A 16,580-nucleotide genomic window follows, 5' to 3' on the forward strand; every position below is an offset into this window, starting at 1 on the left:
GAAATTCTGCTTTAAGCTGTGACCACAAAGACTGTAAACCGAGTGATTATTATTTATTTTTTTTAAACTTGTGTGCATAAATGGTTCTTCATCCTCCCACTCATCAGCTAATTGAGAGCCTTCAGCTGATTGGGTGGGTATAATAGATAGGACATGCAGAAGGAAGATGGAGCAAGCGGCTCAAATTACTCTTCTCCACTTAAGTCTTGGCCTAAGGTAAATGCTTGAATCAGCAGCTGGGAGACAAGCAAACCATTTTCAGTTCATGCTGTAAACCAGCCCTTCACCTGGCTGCTTCAGAAGCAGCAAGGATGCTCAGGCAATTCATGCAGGCTGATGATGCTGACTTTGCTACTTCCTATAGAGATGTCATCTCCACAAGGATAAGTCACATAAGGAATAATGTGAATAAGAAAGCATTAAAAAAATAAAAACAACCAAGCAAACAGCAACATGAAAAGAGTGCAAGTGTTAAGGGAGCTCATTAATAACTGCCAAGGGCACACCTAAGTACTGCCAGAAGAAGGGAAAAGGAGATGGGCAATGGAGCACATCCTTAACCCAGATGCTTGGTTTTATTTCATGAGCACGGGGGTGGCTGCAGTGTGTGGGACAGAGGCACTTCACTACAGCTGGGTGCAGCCCGTCCCATCCCATGCACTCCTCACCCAGCAGCTCTGCCTGCCTGAATGCAGTGGGAGTGCACTGACCCTGTGGTGAGCAGGCTGGAAAGGTGGACAGTGCTGACGGAGGCACTTGGAGTGGTGCTCTGTGTTCCTCCCCATCCTCCCCGTCCCCCATGCAGCCTGGTGCTGGGGCCACGCTGCTGTCCAACAGGCCTTGTGCTGGTAGTGATCTGCTGGGTGGCATTTGTTAGATAAAAAGTGCTGAGAGATATAAACCACCATTTTGAAAGTCAGGTGCCAATTGGTAGAAATCTTCATTTTATCGCAGACGAGATTTAGAAATCAACCCAAAAGGTGTCAGTGCTTTGTTTTACTTCTTTCTCAGAAAGCGAGGCTGTTAGAGAACAAACAGTATAATACTGTAATCATGAATGTAAATCTAGGCTGAAAAGATTTGTAAAAGATTAAAAAACAAAACAAAACAACAACAAAAAGGCCCAAAACAACCCACAATCAAACAAACCAACAAACCCATAAACTAAGAATCCCAAGGTGCACATCAGCAACCAAGCATCTATTTCACCTGGCTTAGTTTCAGCCAGGGAACCAAGCTGACCTGATGACCAGCCTGCTTCACCATCACCCAGCAGTGAAGCACATCCAGGGGCAATAAATGAGTCCGTGCTGCTGCTCGCGAACACGTGTACTGTGGGCTTCAATGCAACGCCAGTCCACTTTACATAGCGTTAGAGCTATTAAAGTAAGGAAGAGGCTTATCCAGCAATCCCTTCCGTGGGCCAGGCTCCCGCGGAGTCATCGCTGGTGATGGATCAGGTGAGCCCGGCCCGGGAGGCTCTCACCGCGTGGAACCGGGAGGAGCAGCCTGCGCGGTTCTTGTGCAATGCAACAGCTCCCCCATCTTACAGACCGCAGAACTGAAACTAAAATAATTTAAACCGTGGGAAACCAACAGCGATGAACCTGACGTACCGCGCTGCTGCCTCCGGACAGAGCGTCCCCTGTGCCCGATAACCGCAGTGCTCCCATTGCCCGGCCCTCAGGGGAGGACACACTGCATGCAGCGCTGCCCCGACATTTCCGTCACTGAGGCATTGAGCTTCTTGTAAAAATGAGTAAAAACCGCAGTTCCCAAACGCTTCTTGATTAGCCACAACAGACTACCATAAAAAGAAGCATTTACTCCCTCTTGCTTCAATGTTCCAACAGGGATGCTAAACCTTGCAGCCACCCATCCATTGCTGTTCTACCTCCCTGCACTGCTGTTGGTCTCCTTTAGGGTGTGTACATAGCACACTGCATTAGCACTCAGAGGTGGTTTTGGTTTGTTTTTAAGCATTTTGCTCAATCCAGACTGTCTCCCTAATCTGTCACTTCCCCAGGTTTGCACACAACACCTTAGGAAAGTATTTCTCCTTCCTTTCCCCAAGAAAAACGCCTGCGTGCCCAGCTGCTGGGCAGCACTTCTAACTGATGGCATCTTCCCCAGCTGCAAGGCCAGCAAGGGGTTATGGTGTGAAGCAGGTGGGGACAAGCAGCCACTGTGCCTAGGGCTGAGTGGGGCACATGGCTCTGGGGGGCAGGAAGCACTTGGGCAGCATGACAGGTACAGCACGTAGCTGCAGCCTTCCATCTTTATTTCAGCCAAAAGAGACCAAAGTGATGTCTGTGAGCCAGCAATGTGCCCTCACAGCCCAGAAAGACAACTGTATCACAGAATCATAGAACTGTAGGGGTTGGAAGGGACCTCTAGAGATCATTGAGTCCAACTGTACCCTGGGCTGCACAAAAAACAGGGTGGTCAGAGACTGAGGGAGGTGATCCCACCCCTCTGCTCTGCTCTGTGAGACCTCACCTGGAGCACTGCTCCATATGTGGAGTCCTCAGTTCAGGGGAGACACAGACCTGATGGTGTGTTCATCCAGAGGAAAATGGTTAAATGGTTTCAAACTGAAAGATGGGATATTTAAATTGGACATAAGTTTTTACAATAAGGGCGGTGTTGGCACTGCACAATTTGCCCAAAGAGGTGGTGGTGCCCCATCCCTGCAGGCCCTTAAGGTCAGGAAATGGGTTCTGAGCTCCTGACAGAGCTGTGGGTGTCTCTGTGCATTGTAGGGGAGGTGGATGGGATGACTTTCAATGGTTCCTTTCAACTCAAGCCACTCAGTGATTCTATCAAACAATTCTTGAATGATACCTATGAAGGGAGAATATAGGGTAACAAGTGGTCTTCTGTCAGAAAGAAGGCATTTATCCTGTTCCTGAAGGCTGCAGTAAAACAAAGCTCCCTCAAGGGCTCGTGGGGAAGGGTGGGAGTGCAGGTACAGTGGCTGAGCTGTGGCACAGCGGGTGCTCCCCATGGCCACCTGCCTCTCAGCGCTCCCAGACCCTCTGGAAAAGAGCATTTTTCCCTGGGGATGTTACCAAAGCAGCAGGGCCATTTCAGGCCCATGCCCAGCATGAATTTTGAGCTGGCAGTAGCCCCTGCACAGCCCTGAGAGCAGAGGGTGCAGGATGTTCCTGAACCTGCCTGTGAGGAGGCAGCTGCTGGGAGGTGCTGTCACAGTACCTGTTCAGAGTGATTCTGACCCAGACCTGGTGTTTGTGTTGGATGGTAGCAAAGCAGTGCAGCCTCCACTATGAGCCTGACTTGGAACAAGCTTCTCCTGTCACCAAGAAAGTCATACCCAAACATTTGCTTCCTTTCCTCGCACCAGAACACAGCTGGCACCGCTGCTGTGCCCGCCCTGCTGCTCCTGGGCCAGAACGGAGTGCCAAGGCAGCAAATGCTGGGAATGAGAGGCCTGAGGAGGCTGCTCCATGTGGCAGAGGTCAGCCAAGACTGCAGATGCATTACCACAGAGCGCCTTCCTGTCTGTCTGCTCCCTCCAGGGAGCACACTGCTAATGCTGAGCAGGGCCAAGCATGGGACTGAGGAGCACCAAACACACTCCCTCCAGTTCTAAAAGACAGCAGTGATAGAACTGAAAATTAGGGATGCACAAGAAAACCCTGGCAAAGCCAACTTTCTGACATGGCTTTTCTCTTAGGGGAGCAGAGGAATCAGTCGCTCCCTTCCTTCATCACTTGGGCCTCTCTGCCCTTGTAACAGCCTGATCCTGATCCATGGAGCAGAGGGCTTGAAAATGGATAGAGGAGAGCTGCCCTCAGTGCCAATCCTCAGTTCCCAGCCCCAGGCAGCAGTTGCTGATAGGGCAGAGGTGGCCACTGCTCTGGGAAGGGCAGTTTTGATGGTCCACAGGCACAAGCTGTGGTGCTGATCTCTTAACAATGCTCCTTTTCCCCCTTAGAGGTTGCAAGAACTGTGTCCTCAGGCTGCACAGAGATGGGTCTGGGAGCAAAGCCGCATTCCCTTTCCTTGCTCACACTGACCCCAGGCGCTGGATCCCAGGGCAGGAAGGTTTCCAGGAGGAAGGTGTGAGGTGCAGCGCTGCAGCTTTCTTCTTCTTCTGGGGCTGTGCCCCCCCACGTGCGCACCCAGCACAACGCCCAGCACAAGGTATCCAGAAGCATTGCATCCATCCCGGCACAACGATGGGCTGTACCCACATGCTCCACAGTAACCCTGGCCCCACGCTCCTCCAGCTGCAGGCAGCATGAGAGTGGGGACAGCCCCAGCCAAGCGGCACCACTGCTGTCCCCACGGGAGGGTGGCCGAGGGGCCAGGGTTCATGGACAGTGGTGGGGGCCTCTTTCCAGGCGCAGGGTTGCTGCATGTCGGCAAGGTACGGCGGCTCCTCTCCGGGCAGGCAGTGTTTGTCGCGGTGCTCTGCTCGCCGTGCTGTAACATCGCTGTCATTTTCTGAGAAAACCGGACCAAGGTTTCAAAATGTCAGAGCTGCACACTGCGAGGAGTCCTGGAGACAGGTAACAACCTCTAAAACCCTGACGCCTACAGAATTTATTGACCCCGGAGACAACGTAACCTCTCATTTCCGCGCCGGGCTCATCTCCTCCACCCAGCCGCGTGTCGGGGCCGGGGCCGGGCCGGCAGGAGACGGTTCCGCTCCGCGCAGCTCCGCGCTCGGCTTCCAACGCCGCCTCGAATCCGTGCGTGGCTCCTCCTGGCGCCGCAGCCGTTTCTGCCGGTTCCCTCAGCGGAAAAGCCGCTCGAAAGCCGAAAACGCTCCTGAGCGGTGGCAGCAGCATTCCTCTCCTCTCCTTTCCTCTCCTCTCCGCTCCGCTCCTCACGCACCCGCCTCCCCACGGGGCCCGGGGTCCCGCGTCCCTCCCGCATCCCGACCCGAGCGTTGGTCAGACTCGTGGCTCCGTGCTCCCTGTCGGCGCTGCCCCGCCCGGTGCGCGGCTGCCCGGCCCGCGACACGTCTGCGCGCGGTCGGGCGGCTGCGGCTCAGCCGTGCGTGCGGGGCGGGGAGCGCCCGCATCCCGTGCCCGCCCCGGCGCGGCGGCGCGGCGCGGGGGAGGCGGCGGCCGCCTCCGTGCTGCATCGCGCGGCGCCGCTGGCGGGGGCCGGGGCCGGGCGGCAGCGCTGGGTGCGGAGGATGGGCGCAGCGAAGGGCCGGGCCGAGCACCCCGCCCTGCCCCACCGCACCGCGCGGCGCCGCGGCTGCTCCGCCTGAGCGCGGAGCCGCATGGCCCTGCCGCCCGCCGCGCCGTAGGTGCCCCCGGGGAGGCTCCGCACCCCCCCCCCCCCTTCCAAGCTCCGTCGTTCCGCAGCGAAGCGCGGACACGCAGCGCTCGGCGAGGATTCACCCGGCTCGGCTCCACCGCGAGGTCGGCGGGCGCGGAGCGGAGCGGCGCGGGCTGCCCGCGGCGGGGCGATGCGAGCGGGCTCGGAGGGCTGCGCAGCTGCGTGCCCCGCGCCCGCGCCGTCCCCCCGCCTCCCGCCCGCCCGGCGCGGTGTGTGCGTGTGTGCATGTGCGCTGCCGCTGCCCGCGCCGGAGCCGGAGCCGGAGCCGGAGCCGGAGCCGGAGCCGAGCCGCCGCGCTCCATGGGGCCGTCCGTGCGGGCTGCCCTTCCCTCCGCGGCCGCCGGCAGCCGCCACCGCGGAGCCGGTCTAGGATGCGGCTGCTGAGCCATGGCACAGGGCAGAGAGGCGGCCAGCCTGCCTGCTGCGAGAGTCTGAAGCCCCGCCGGAGCCCGGCCGCGGCCGCCGCTGCAGGGGAAGCGCTCCGGACGCCGTCTTTCCCCGAGAGGCACCAGGTAATCGCGGAGCTGGCGGCCGTCGCCCGGCTCCCGCCGCATTGCAGCCGCCGTTACTTATTCATGGGGGAAGGGGCGCGGGAGGGCGCCAGCGGCGGGGTCCCGCCCGGCTCCGTGCAGGGCTCGCCCCGCATCGCACCGGGACGGGACGGGACGGGGTGTCCGCCGGCGCCTGGGACTCCCCTCCCGGGGGGGCGGCGGCCGCGGGGCCGCGCGGGGCGAGGGTGGGGTGGGCGCCACGAGCCGGGCCGGGCCGGGCCGCGCTCCCATCGCTGCCCGCGGGACGGCGCCGGCGGCCGCCCGCGGCTGGAGATGCTGCAGGGCCGCGGATACCGCGGCGGCCGCCGCCCCCTCCGCTCCTTGGCGCGGTGCTGCCGCCGCCTGGGGAGCGCCGGCACCGCCGGGCCGGGCCGGGGCTGCGCGGTGCCGCCCGAGCCCTGCGCTGCCGGGGTCGCGGCCGTGCCCGCGGTCCTGCCGGGCGCTCGCTCGGGGGCACGGCTCGGCTCCTCTGGCTGCGGGGGGTTCCTGAGCTCCTCCGCAGGGAACGCACCGGGTGTGCGGAGATGGCGGCTCCCGGCTCCCTCCTGCCGCCTGCCCTCACCGCGGGAGGCTCCCGTCAGCCGCGCCGTCCCGCTGCCCTCGCCCGGCACACGCCTCTCATTGCACCTCTGTCCTGGGAGGCTGTCGCTTGTCCCCGGGATCCCAGGATTTGTGTTAAGTGCCGTCCCTTCCCCTCCCCTCCTTTTTGTGTGTAGTGAGCGCTCCTCGTCTGCGGGAAAGCAAATGTAGGACACAATCAACCTTTTTTTTATTTATTTATTTTTTTTTCTGATGGAAGGTTCCCGTTAGGGGAGACAGCACGGCAGTTGTTGAGGAGCCAGCCGAAACCTTGCAGCCATGTTGATGTCAGGAACAAACAAACCTCCCTGCAGGGATCGGCTGCAGCTGAGGAGGGGGCCACGGAGGGCGGCTACACGGAGGGGCAGTTCAGTGCTGCCACACCTGGGGAGCACGGGCAGAGGTGGGCGAGGAGCTGTCACAGCCCTTCCTGCTGTTGCTGCTTGCCAGGCGCTGGCTTGGCATCAGCATGGCATCTGCAGATCACGGCCACTGCCCTCTGTCATTTTCTTCTGTGATACAGGGCAGCAGTATTTCCTCTCCTGTGCTGTTGTCTTCTCTCTCTAGCCTGGTCTGTCATGTCTCCAGGGCAGGCAATTTTCATTGCATTGAGCAACTGGAACAGGAGGGTGTGTTGGCCTTAGCTGCTGGTGTGAACATCATCTGACCAGCCGCCAAACCAAGGAGGGGAAAGCTGGGAGCCTTTAGCTGGGGCTGTCCCTGCACGGTCTCTGGCTGTCTCCTACAGAGCTTGACAGCCCAGGATACCTATGCCTTTCTCGTCATGTTGCTGGTTACTGATCTTTCCCATTCACGTTTACATGTCCCCAGAGTAAGGTGGTGTCTGCTCATTCCTTCTGAGAATCCTTGTCTGAATGCTGCATGTCCAGCCCTTTTCAAGTGAAGGTCGACAGACAACAAAGCAGTGGGATGGATGGATCCTCCCTGGGTTGTTGGAGCCTTTTGGTGATAACTGTGTGTCAAAGGGTTTCTACTTCCTTGGGAGGGCTGGGCTGGTTCTGGCAGCACCCATCCTACCTGCAGCCATCGGCAGGAGCAGAGTGCCCAGGGCTGTTGGGGCAGTGTGTGCCTCGTGGTGTGGTGGGGCCTCTGCCTGGTTCCATTAGCTTGGAGTCATCCCCTGGAGCCGTGGGCTGTGTGTGGGTCTCCCCTTGGTGTCAGCCCACTGCTGTGTTTTACTGCTGGAATCTGTCCTGGTGGGGTGGAGCCGCTGTGCTCCAAAACGTGGAGCAGCGATTCCTCTCTGTTGGTCTGAGAGTCAGGTTCAATTCTGCAGGAAGAACCATACCAGAAACTGAATGCTCTCAGTGCCCAAACACCTTTCTGATCTACATTTCTAAATATAAGCTGTTCTCAAGGGATTATGCATTTGTTTAAATGCATAATAAATGCATTTTAATGCATTAAGGCTGTATCAAAATGCACACCCAAGCTTGCCAGCTAGGCCTCCAGTCACAAAGCTTACTAAGAAGCTTCCCATGGTATATTAGCTTGCATTTCTTCTTTCAGAAAAAGCAGTTACCAGTTTTCTCATGGCAATGCAGTCAGTGGAAATAAATCCTGGCTATTTGAAGAGTCTCGCATGAGTTAGAAGCTGAGCTGGTCTACCAGTTTTGTGGCTTACTAAAACCTACACAAGTCCAGGAATGGACTCCTTGCACTCATCAATCTCATCTTTGGTTTATGCTCAAGGAGGTGCAGTGTTATTCAGATGGTTTCTTGGGTGCTGTCTTTGAATTTGTTGTACAAATCTTTTGCCTGAAGAGATTTGTATTTGGCTGCATCATTATGAACATTGGTAGATGTTGACCATGAGGTAGAGGAAGAAGGTAAGGTGTTGTCCAACCTAAGAATGGGACTGATGAGGTATGTGGGGCAAAACAGGTGGGAACCCAAAAACAAATGTGTCAGAACAGCACAGAAAGAGGGAAACGGAGCTTCCCCAGGCCAATCTGTAACTGAGCTCCCCACGCAGCTGCCTTGGTGTACATTTTTTTCCAAAAATTTCAGAAGATGGGGATGGTGTTCCCGCTGGTGTGGTCTGGGCAAGCAAAGGTGCCTGCAAGCAGTGGGGAGATGGAGCGTCCGAAGGTACCTGGAGAGCTTGTCGGTCTGTTGGGGCGCATGGGGATATGTTAAATGCTGAAAGGATAATGGCTTTCCATTGTTGATCAATATTTCCTATGCTTTCAGATGTGGTAACGGGTTTAGTTTATTAGAACAATCTTTGAATATTCTCTAAGCAAGCAACCCATCCAGAAAATCATGCTAATAGCTTTGTTATTAACAGGCCTGGCAGAATTTGAGCCAAGTAGAAAAGGCTTGTCTAAGTGCTGTTGCAGTGTTTGGGGCCAGGCAAATTCCATGCATTAGGAAAGATTTGTACTCCTTTGACCAGACATCACCGACTGTTGTCTATTTATATGCATCTAAATATATCCTCTGCAGACTTCAGACTCTTAGATAGTAGTAAAATTACTTTTCGATATTATGCTATTAAAATGTGCTTGCTGACACTACTTGATGAGTTTTATGCTAAGAGATGTGTGTGTATGTTTAAAATAAAAATTGTTCTTCAAGTTGTTACCTGAAATGCTTTGGAAGTGAAAGCGTGTTATGGTGCAGATGGAGAGCAAAAAGAAATACGGTTGAATTGAAGCAGTACTGGAGACATACTCAAGCCTCTAAGGCCAAATCCAAACAACTACAGGCTTTTGTTGCTTAAAAGTGAGCCATTCCCTCCATAAATATATATAAAATAATTGTTTACTTTGTGATACAATGGGAAGATTTGCTTCTGATTAGTCAGATATACCTTCTGACTACATGGTTCCTGCATGCTGAATACTGTGAAGTTTGAGACATCATTTTGGAAACAAATCCTGGAAGAAGCACCTTCTTGTCTGTTGTAGGTGTGCATGAGGCCCAGGCAGCCAGCCAATGTTCTTCAGTGGTGCTCCTGCTGGGGCCACCCCTCATCCACAACAGCGCTAATGTGGGTACCCACCTGTGCTTGGCAGCAGGGGAGCTGACAGAGAGGAGCATGAGGTTCTCCTGACCAGGTTAACTGATCTGTCAGCTCCTGAGCTCTGGGTGAGTGGGAGCTGTGCTGTATGCTGCCCCAAAGGGACACACCAGGAAGTAATTGCAGGTGGAGGGGCTGATCTCACTGCATGCTGTGGTGCAATAGTAATTGCTGTCCAGGTAGTGTTTTGGAACTGGCAGTACAGATCCAGGGGTAAAAGATGATACTCTAGTTCCAAGCTTTCATAAATGTTCCCAGTTAACCCTGCTGCAAAAGTGGTTGCGTTGGTGATTCTGTGTCTGACTGGCCTTCAGACTATGATGGAATGGTAATAATAGTAATTTTCTGTGGCATCTCTTGCTTATGGTTCTTGAAGTAAGAAAACCTGTAGAGGAATTGAGAGCAATTGGTATCTGTAGGATGTTGAGACGGGCCACAGAGAAGTTAAATTTATGGTTCTCAGAAAAGGTCTCAAGTCTGGTATTTGGTCCCCTGATGCTCAGGGACAGGTACTGTGCCATCTTCAGCTCCTTGAATCATAGGATGGTATGGGTTGGAAAAGCTCTTAGTCATCATCTAGTTCTAATGCTTACATCTTTCTCTAGATCAGGTTACCCAAAGCCCCATCCAGCCTGGCCTTGAACAACTCCAGGGATGGGGCATCCATAGCTTCTCTGAACACCCTGTGCAGTGCCCTTACTACAATCATAGGTGGACAATCTGAGATCCAGACTGTTAGTCAGAGGAGTCCATTGCCCTGCCATGAACTGGGGTCATGGATTTCAGTGACAGCTGTCCTAGCTGCCAAATAGTCCTGTCATTTAGAAGGGTGTAGTGAAGTCTGTGATGCCTAAAGGGAGTAAGACCTAGGGGAAGGTCTGTGTCTGAGTGCACATTGACGTAGTGCCTGGTGCAGAGGAGGGTGGCAGCGCTGGCCACAGGGCTCCATTCCCCCGTGCCTGCCTTGCTGGCTGCCTGCTGCCTGTGGCTTGGGGCTGGAGCTGTTCTGCTGGCCTAAGCCAGTGTAGCAGTTCTCATGTTCTTGTGGGTTAAATCACTCTACAGATAATGTTTGTCCTGAGCAGGCTGAATAATGCAAAAGGTGATTTGTCAAATGGCTAATTCAGTGGCTAATGGGAAACCTCAGTAAAGGCCTCTTTAATTGCATAGCATGGGACTGGCAAACTGAGTGCTTGTATCTGGTTCCCAGTGCTGCAAAACCATGTCTCATGCTTTATTTTTGAGGTTGCTCTTCCTGCTGAGTTTCTCAACAAGAACTCCTATAAGATCATTTCCATGAGAACACACGATTAGCTGACTTGAAAGTTGAATGCCTGTTTTTTCCCTTGAAGTTTTTTGTTGTTGTTGTTCAAGTTTCTCTGTCAATGTCATGTTGGATTGTTGTTTTTGTTTTGGTTTGGTTTGGTTTATTACAGAGATGAATAAAGCTGTTTTCATTGCCAAAGCATTGTTACGTTGCCAGGTATCTGGTATTCCAGTTTATAATTCCTCATTGTCACGGAGTTCTCTCTAGAGCTCACTCCGGGACAGTGGGCACAACCCGGGGCAGCAGGAACAAAAGCCCCCCCCCCCTTTTCTCTAGCGGCAATGCAGCGCGGCCCGGCCACGTGCGTTTAGGGAGACGGGGAAGGGAAGGGAGATTGCGATTAGGTCTAACAAAAAGTAAGGGAGAAAAAAAAGGTGATCTGAGAACGACTGGCAGTTTAATAACCCAATAATGCTAAACAGCAACAAGAGAGTTTCAACAAAGAGAATACCAAGTCCCAGATCTCACCGATGGAGCTGTGGAAGGCAGGAAGGTCTGACCACGTTGTCTCCTCGCAGGGAGCCGGTCCAGCAACGCCGTCCCCTTCCTCCCTTCCCTTCCGGTGCCCCACCCCACATGCTCATTAAGGCAGTTCACAGAAAAAAAAACTTGTCCCCTTTACTCCCATTATTAGCATGGTGTTCTGATGTGGAATACCAACACCAACCAAATTGCAAAACCATAACATTCCACCCCTTATTACACATCATCACATCATGCCTAACTTTTATCAACATATAAACAGAACAGTAGTTAACATGCATTACATATGTACATACAGATATATGTATATATATATACACACATGGAATCACAGGCTGCACTCCCCCAGCATCAGATTTCCCTGTGGCACACACTGAACATCCCCATCCTTCTGCATCACCCACCAGGTGCACCCAGGTCCCTGTGCAAAGACAGTTCCACGGAGGGGCCTCCCCTTTTCCAGAGGCTGGAAGGACCCAAACCGCTTTTCCCAGCATATTCTTTACATGCACCACAGGAACCTTGTCTCCCTCCACGGTACGCAGGGAGTTGGACTGTGTAGGGCTGTCTCAGTTGGCTGATCCTCGGGTGTTTACCAGCCAGGTGGCTTCTACTAGATGTTTCTCCCAGTTCTTAAATGTTCCACCACCCATCGCTTTCAGCGTGGTTTTCAGCAAACCGTTGTGGCGCTCGATCTTACCAGCGGCTGGTGCGTGATAGGGGATGTGATAGATCCACTCGATGCCATGTTCTTTGGCCCAAGTGCTCACCAGTGAATTTTTGAAATGAGTCCCATTGTCTGATTCGATCCTCTCTGGGGTGCCATGTCGCCACAGGATTTGTGTCTCTAGGCCTAATATGGTGTTTCTGGCAGTGGCATGGGGTACCGCATATGTCTCAAGCCACCCAGTGGTTACCTCCACCATGGTGAGTACATAATGCTTACCATTACGAGTCTTTGGCAGGGTGATATAATCAATCTGCCATGCCTCCCCATATTTATACTTTTCCCATCGCCCTTCCCCCCAGAGAGGTCTCATCCTCTTGGCCTGTTTGATCATGGCACAGGTGTCACAATCATGGATGATCTGCGCAATAGCATCCATAGTTATGTCCACCCCTCGGTCTCTAGCCCACTTATGTGTTCCATCTCTGCCTTGATGGCCTGAGGTCTCATGGGCCCACCGAGCTAGGAATAACTCTCCCTTATTCTGCCAATCCAGGTCTATCTCAGCCACCTCAATTCTGGCAGCTCGATCTACCTGGTGGTTATTTTGTTGCTCCTCTGTTGCTCGACTCTTGGGCACGTGGGCATCTACGTGACGCACCTTTAGGACCATGTTCTTTATTCGGGCAGCAATGTTCTTCCATAGTTCAGCGGCCCAAATAGGTTTACCTTTCCGCTGCAAGTTGTTTTGTTCCCATTGCTGCAACCACCCCCATAAGGCATTGGCCACCATCCATGAGTCAGTATAGAGGTAAAGCACTGGCCATTTCTCCCGCTCAGCAATGTCTAGGGCCAGCTGGACAGCCTTTACCTCCGCAAATTGACTCGATTCTCCTCTTCCTTCCGTGGCCTCTGCAACTTGTCGTGTGGGGCTCCACACTGCAGCCTTCCATCTGCGATGTTTCCCAACAATGCGGCACGATCCATCAGTGAACAGGGCGAACTTCTTTTCATTTTCCAGAAGTTCATTGTATGGGGGAGCCTCTTTGGCGCGTGACACCTCTTCTGCTGGTGGTGCTTCAAACTTTTTACCTTCGGGCCAGTCCATGATCACTTCTAGGATCCCTGGACGGCTGAGGTTCCCCATCCGGGCCCGCTGTGTGATTAGTGCAACCCACTTACTCCATGTGGCATCTGTGGCATGGTGAGTGGAGGGAACCTGCCCTTTAAACATCCAATTCAGCACTGGAAGTCGAGGTGCCAGGAGAAGCTGCGTTTCGGTGCCAATTACCTCAGAGGCAGCCCGGACCCCTTCATATGCGGCTAAGATCTCCTTCTCAGTTGGAGTGTAGCCCTCTTCCGACCCCCTATATGCTCTACTCCAGAATCCTAGGGGTCGGCCTCGGGTCTCATCTGAGGTTCTCTGCCACAAGCTCCAAGTGGGACCTTTCTCCCCAGCAGCCGTGTAAAGGATGTTCTTCACATCCTGTCCCATCCGTACTGGCCCCAGGGCCACAGCACGGGCTATCTCTTGCTTGATTTGCTCAAAGGCCTGCTGCTGTTCAGGGCCCCACGCGAAGCTATTCTTCTTTCGGGTCACCTGATAGAGGGGGCTCACAATGAGGCTATAATTTGGGATGTGCATCCTCCAGAAGCCTACCACACCCAGGAAGGACTGTGTCTCTTTTTTGTCAGTGGGCGCAGACATTGCAGTAATTTTGTTGATCACGTCTATTGGGATGTGGCGACGCCCATCTTGCCATTTCACCCCAAGAAACTGGATTTCTTGGGCAGGGCCCTTCACTTTGTCTCGCTTAATAGCGAAACCAGCAGACAGGAGGATCTGGATTATCCGTTCTCCTTTTTTAAAAACCTCCGTCGCTGTATCACCCCACACAACGATATCATCTATATACTGCAGGTGCTCTGGAGCACCGCCCTGTTCCAATGTGGCTTGGATCAGCCCATGGCAGATGGTCGGGCTGTGTTTCCACCCCTGGGGCAAACGATTCCAAGTGTACTGAACACCCCTCCAAGTAAAAGCAAACTGTGGCCTACACTCTGTGGCCAAAGGGACAGAGAAGAATGCATTGGCAATATCAATGGTGGCATACCATTTTGCCTCTTTTGATTCCAGTTCATACTGGAGTTCCAACATGTCTGGCACTGCAGCACTCAATGGGGGTGTGACCTCATTAAGGCCACGATAGTCTACTGTCAGCCTCCATTCTCCACTGGCTTTGCGCACTGGCCATATGGGGCTATTGAAGGGTGAATGGGTCTTACTAATTACTCCCTGACTTTCTAGTTGTTGAATGAGCTTATGGATAGGGAGCAAGGAATCCCTATTAGTACGGTACTGTCGTCTGTGTACTGTTCTCGTGGCAATTGGTACCCGTTGTTCTTCCACCCGTAGTAACCCCACAGCAGACGGGTCCCCTGATAGGCCAGGCAAATCAGACAGCTGCTTAATATTGTCTGTTTCTATAGCAGCTATTCCAAAAGCCCATCTGTATCCTTTGGGGTCCTTGAAATGTCCCCTTCTTAGGTAATCTATTCCAAGTATGCAAGGAGCCCCCTGGCCAGTCACTATGCGATGTTTCTGCCAGTCTCTACCAGTGAGGCTTATCTCGGCCTCCAATACAGACAGTTCCTGCGAACCCCCAGTCACCCCATGTATATGTATCCGTTCTGTCCCTTCGAAACCTGAGGGTATCAGAGTGCACTGGGCACCGGTATCCACCAGTGCTTTATATTTTTGTGGTTCTGATGTGCCAGGCCACCGAATCCACACAGTCCAATACACTCTATTATCCCTCTCCCCCCCCTGGCTGAGGGCAGGGCCCCTCTATTGGTTGTCTACAGCGGTAGAGGCAACCTCAGTAGTGGCTGACCTCTTTTGTAATTTTCTTACCCGAGCTCGCAGTACAAAATTGGGTTCGTCATGCCACTTCTTCATATCCTCTCCATGGTCACGCAGGTAGTTCCACATGGCACCACGTGACATAGGCTCACTGCGGTCCTTCACTCGGACAGGTGTGCATTTGCGTCTGACAGCTGAGACTGCCACAGGTTCACTGTGGTTCCTTGCCGCAGACCAGCTCTTCTGCATGTTGTCCTGTCTTTTCTCCATTCGGTCCATTCTATCCACCATTTTACAGATGGCTGCGATGGTGGTACGGTGTGGCAGTAGTGAGTATTCGATATTTTGCAGTGAAAGGATGAGCTCAAAAATTTCAGGTCTCCTATCCAGCTCATCATACCTGTTAGAATTCGTTAATAGTACACTGGAATACTTCACTGGTGCTGACCGTATGAGTTTCTTGCATATTTCCGGAGTACCGCTCACCTTTTCTGGGTCATGGTAATCCTCTGGGTCCCCAGGGACAAACGTGGGATCGAACAGCATTTCTGCCACAGCCATTTCTCTCAGGTACTGGATACCTTCCTCAGCTGTACTCCATTTTTCCAGTACAGGCTCCAAATCACTTTTGAGAAGACAGGTTGCCTTTACAGCTGATAGAATCCTCTCCCAGAGATTGGCGACTCCATCGAGACATCTGCTGATCCCTCTATCAATAGATGAGTCTCGAGCAATGTTTCCTAATTGACGAGCCTCATCGCAGCTTAGAGACATGCAGGAGGCCCCATTGTCCCAACACCGGAGCAGCCAAGTGACAAGGCGTTCACCTGGGAGTCGGGCAAACTCCTTTCTCGCACTTTGGATTTCAGTAATTTTCAGAGGTTTACGAGTAGAGGAAGCAGTGACTTTTCCCTCATCATCACTATCTTCTCCGCGTCTGTTAGTCTTCTGGGTTGCCTTTCTCAGTGGTTTTGGGGAGGGTCCCTCATCAGGATCTTCCTCTACTTCCTCCATCCGTTCCAGACGTGAGGGCACACGCTCCCATCTCTGGCCTTCATCGTCACTATCTTCTCCATGTCTGTTAGTCTTCTGAGTTGCCTTCCTTGGTGGTTTTGGGGAGGGTCCCTCGCCCGGATCTTCCTCTACTTCCTCCATCCGTTCCAGACGTGAGGACACACGTTCCCATCTCTGGCCTTCCACTGGGGCGACTGACACTGATGCTGGTGCTTCCTGTGGTCGGCTGGGATTAACTTGTTGCCTTCCCCTTAGTATTTGGATCTCATTCTCGAGACTCTCTATCTTTTTCATAAGCCATTCGTTCTGAGATCCCCCTGATCTCCCACACTCACTCAGGGGTTCTATTAATTTCCCAAGGTCCCTCTGGTGTTCAGGGGTGAGATTACCTGATACTGGGGGTCCCGATGCTTCTGGCCCTTTTCCTGAGTCTCTCTGCACTATTCTTTGCAAGTCTCTCTGCAATTTATAGTAAACTACTACAATTAGAGAGACTAACAACACAGTATTCCAATTGACACCCCAGTCATACTTAAGGAATTCAGAGCATTCGTGAGCCAGTTCAAGCACGGTGCCTGTAATGTTCGTTAGTCTGGAAGGGAGCCAGGCAGATATCTCTATCCCTGCCAGCCATCGGCTTAATAAATCTACCCCTACCCCCAACATCAGGAAGTCCTTAAGCCAGGACCACAGGAACCTAGGGACTATCAGTCCTACATACAGGGCTACTG

General features: G+C 53.3%; 1 protein-coding gene across 1 annotated transcript in view; it reads left to right on the top strand.

The window, feature by feature from the left end:
- The first annotated feature begins 5,533 nt into the window (after positions 1 to 5,533).
- Positions 5,534 to 16,580, top strand: part of LOC146755678 (cytosolic carboxypeptidase 4-like) — a 164,658-nt gene continuing 153,611 nt past the window's right edge. Inside the window, exon 1 of the mRNA XM_085525323.1 lies at positions 5,534 to 5,831. The gene's annotated coding sequence lies outside the window, so the exon portion shown is untranslated. The remainder of the gene's footprint in view (positions 5,832 to 16,580) is intronic.

The sequence above is a fragment of the Coturnix japonica genome, chromosome 31 (genome assembly GCF_054131305.1).
Source record: "Coturnix japonica strain WE chromosome 31, WE-NBRP24, whole genome shotgun sequence".
Classification (NCBI taxonomy): Eukaryota; Metazoa; Chordata; class Aves; order Galliformes; family Phasianidae; genus Coturnix; species Coturnix japonica.